General features: G+C 52.0%; 1 long non-coding RNA gene across 1 annotated transcript in view; it reads right to left on the reverse strand.

The window, feature by feature from the left end:
• Positions 1-670: 670 nt before the first annotated feature.
• The window catches only part of LOC106727334, a 109,248-nt gene continuing 106,050 nt past the window's right edge, over positions 671-3,868 (reverse strand). The window contains exon 4 of the long non-coding RNA XR_001363500.1: positions 671-742. This is a non-coding gene — a long non-coding RNA (uncharacterized LOC106727334). The remainder of the gene's footprint in view (positions 743-3,868) is intronic.

The following is a 3,868-nucleotide window of genomic DNA, read 5'->3' on the forward strand; positions in this document are numbered from 1 at the left end:
ACTTTATTTCTCCCAAAATGAGTGACATTCACCCCGATTTCAGGGTAGCCTGGGTCATGTGGACCCCGCAAATGTAACCAGAGGGGAGGAAGCTGGCCTGGGACACTTTTGCAAGCCCCCCAATACTCTGTTAAGGTAAGACGCTGGATGTACCTTCGTATTAAATCTCTCACACCCACAGCATAGCGTTCTCTCACACTGTATTTTATTTCAGCAGCAGACAAGAGCCACCGCCCGGGTGGACGGATGGGTTAGCCCCAACAAGGGAGCGGTTCATTTACGTGGCTTCTCCCATTGCAGGTCAGGTCACCGCAGACTGCGGACGTGGAGTGGGGCGCGTGGCCGAGGACCCAGGCAGGTCAAGGGCAGGGACGCCCTGTGCAGACGCCTCGCACCACCCAGGCCTCACTCATCCGGGCGGCCCCACCATCCGTGTCAGCACCGCAGTCCCGGGAGAGGAGGGCAGTGTCTGCTTGAACGCCCTCTCCTCCTCTCTCCTCCGTGAGCGTGGCTCTCAGGTAAGAGTTCTTACAGTCACAGTTCAGTTACTTCGGTGCCTGCATTTGCTAACACGGGGCTGGGCTCACGGCAGCCTTCGTCAGTCCGAGGGGCAGCAGGACACCAAAGAGGACCTTCTTCCAGGCAGAGGACAATGGGTCTTCGGTCGCCGAAGACGCTTCCTTTCAGGGGACGATCCCAGATGGTCACAACCTCGGAGGAGGAGCCGCTCCAGGTCCAGGGCCTGCAAGAAACACAGCGAATGCTGAGATGCCGCCAGCTGCTCAGGTAGGAAACTTCTGTGATCTCTCAAACCCTCTCGCCTCTCTGACAACACAGCACACACCAGAACATCCACAGGCACATTCTCCTCTCCCCGACACATGCAGAGAGGTGAGAGGGTGGTCAGCAACAGAGGAGAGGAGTGGGAGGAAGAGAAGACAGAGGTCAGAGAGAGAGAGGAGAGAGCTGGAGGTCAGAGACAGAGGAGTAAGAGGGGTCTGTGGAAGAGGAGAGAGAGGGAAGTTAGAGAGGAAGGAGAGGAAGGTCAGGGGTAGAGGTGAGAGAGAGGGAGGACAGAGAGGAGGAGAGCCAACTCAGAGACAGATGAAAGGGATGTTAGAGGAAGGAGAGGGGGTCCGAGAGAGAAGAGGGAGGTCTGTGGAAGAGGAGAGAGAGATATAGGTGAGTGGGTGGTCAGAGTAAAAGGCAGAGTTAAAGTGGAGCGAGAGAGACAGAAGAGTGGGGTTTGGAAGAGGATGAGAGAGAAATAGAGGCGAGGTGAGAGATTGAGGTCAGAGGTAGAGGACAAGAAGAGGGGGGAGAGAGGGAGGAGGTAGCGATCAAGGAGAGGGAGATAGGGAGAGAAGAGAGAAGAAGGTGGAGAGGGCAGTCAGAGGAGCGAGAGAGGTCATAGAGAGAGAAGAGAGGAGATTAAGAGAGATGCCACTGGAGGTTAGAGATCAAGGAGAGAAATAGAAGGAAGGAGAGGGGGTCCGAGAGAGAAGAGGGAGGTCTGTGGAAGAGGAGAGAGAGAGATAGGTGAGTGGGTGGTCAGAATAAAAGGCAGAGTTAAAGTGGAGCGAGAGAGAAATAGAGGGGAGGTGAGAGATTGAGGTCAGAGGTAGAGGACAAGAAGAGGGGGGAGAGAGGGAGGAGGTAGCGATCAAGGAGAGGGAGATAAGGAGGTCAGAGTAAGGAGAGATGAGAGAAGAAGGTGGAGAGGGCAGTCAGAGGAGCGAGAGAGGTCACAGAGAGAAGAGAGGAGATTGAGAGATGCCAGTGGAGGTTAGAGATCAAGGAGAGAAATAGAGGAGAGGGGAGAGAGAGAAAAAGGTCAGTGGAATAGGATAGAGAGTAGAGGGAAGTCAGGGGAGAGATACAGAAGAGGGGTGTATGTCAGATAGGGGAGAGAGAAACAGAGGAGACAGAGAGAGGAAAGGGAGGCAGAAGAGAAGAACGAGAGGGAGGTACGATGAAGAGGAGAGAAGAGAGAATGAGGTCATGGATAGAGGTGAGAGAGGGAGTTCAGAGAGACAGAAGTGAGGCGGAGGGAGGAAGGTTAGAGGAGAGTAAGATAAAGAAGAGGGGGGAGGAGGATAGAGAGAGGAGTGAGAGGGTTATCAGGAATAGAGGAGAGAGGTGAGACAGAAGAGCGAGGTAGAGGGGAGAGAAATAGGTGAGAGGATGGTCAGAGTTGAGAACAGTGAGGTAGTGGAGAAGAAATGAGGAGGTATAGGAGAGAAATAGAGGTCAGAGGAAGAGGAGCGGGAGCGAGGGAGGTCAGAGATCAAGGAGAGAAAGAGAGGGATGGCAGAGTTACAGGCGAGAGGGGAGAGAAATAGAGTAGAAGAGAGGGTGGTCAGCAATAGAGGAGACAGAGAGGGAGTTTTGGGAGCGAGAGAGGTCAGAGATCAAGGAGAGAAAGAGGGATGGCAGAGTTAGAGGCGAGAGGGGAGAGAGAGTAGAAGAGAGGGGTGGAGGAAGATTAGACAGAGGTGTTTTAGAGATCAAGGAGAGAAAGATAGGGAAGAGAAACGGAGATCAGTGATAGAGAAGAGAGAGGTCAGAGATATGGAGAAAGTGGAGAGAAAGGAGAGGGAGGTTAGAGATCAAGGAGAGAGAAGAGAGATCGAGATCGGAGATAACAGGTCAGATGAAGAGGAGAGACAGAACAGAGGTTGGGGAGAAGAGAGAGAGGGTGTGGTCACCAATAGAGGAGACAGAAGAGAGGGGTGGAGGAAGATTAGACAGAGAGGTGTTTTAGAGATCACGGAGATCAGTGATAGAGAAGAGAGAGGTCAGAGATAAAGGAGGGAGGTTAGAGATATGGAGGTCAGATGTAGAAGACAAGGAGGTACAAGAGAGTGGGAGGGAGGAAGATTAGAGAATGGGTGATCAGGAATAAGAGAGAGGTTGGAAGCAGAGAAATAGAGGAGAAGGTAGAGAAGACAGTCATGACCAGTGGTCAGAGTAGAGGACAGAGAGAGGGAGGAAGATTAGAGAAGAGGGGGAGGACAGAAGAGTGAGAGGGTTATCAGGAATAGTGGAGAGAGAAATAAGGAGGTAGAGGAGGGAGATTAGAGTAAGAGGAGAGGAAGGAGAGAGATTCAGAGAATAGTGGGGGTTGGAGGAAGATGAGAGAGAGAACAGAGAATGGAGATAGAGGGGAGAAGTGAGAGGTCAGAGATAAAGGAAGGAAATGAGAGATAGAGGCCAGAGGTAGAGGAGAGAGAGAGAAGACAGCAGGAGAGAGAAACAGAGGAGAGGGAAGTCAGAGACAGGTGAGAAGATGGTCAGAGTTTATAGGAGAAGTTCTGAGAAACTAGAGAGAGATTCAGAGAATAGTGGGGGTTGGAGGAAGATGAGAGAACAGAGAATGGAGATAGAGGGGAGCAGTGAGAGGTCAGAGATAAAGGAAGGAAATGAGAGAGAGAAGACAGCAGGAGGGAGGTAGAGATGAAGGAGAGAGAAATAGAGGAGAGGGAAGTCAGAGACAGGTGAGAAGATGGTCAGAGTTTATAGGAGAGGAAGAGGAAAGAGAAATGAAGAGGTATAGGAGAGAGCGGGAGGTTAGGGATCAAGGAGACAGAGAAGAGAGAAGTGCGAGTTCAGAGATAGAGGAGAGAGGTCAGTGGAAGAGGGAGATAGCGAAGTTAGAGGCAGAGGATAGAAATATAGAGCAGAGAGACTGAGGTCAGAGATAGAGAAGTGCGAGGTAGAGGAGAGAGAAATAAAGAACGGGACCAGACACCGATGGGAGAGAGAGAAGAAGAGGAGAGAGAGGGAGCTGACAGAAGCAGTGGAGAGGGTGGGAAGAGAGGTTAGAGATCAAGGAAAAAGAAGACGGGGGGGGGGGGGGGGGGGGGGG

Source organism: Myotis brandtii, unplaced genomic scaffold (genome assembly GCF_000412655.1).
Source record: "Myotis brandtii unplaced genomic scaffold, ASM41265v1 scaffold409, whole genome shotgun sequence".
Lineage (NCBI taxonomy): Eukaryota > Metazoa > Chordata > Mammalia > Chiroptera > Vespertilionidae > Myotis > Myotis brandtii.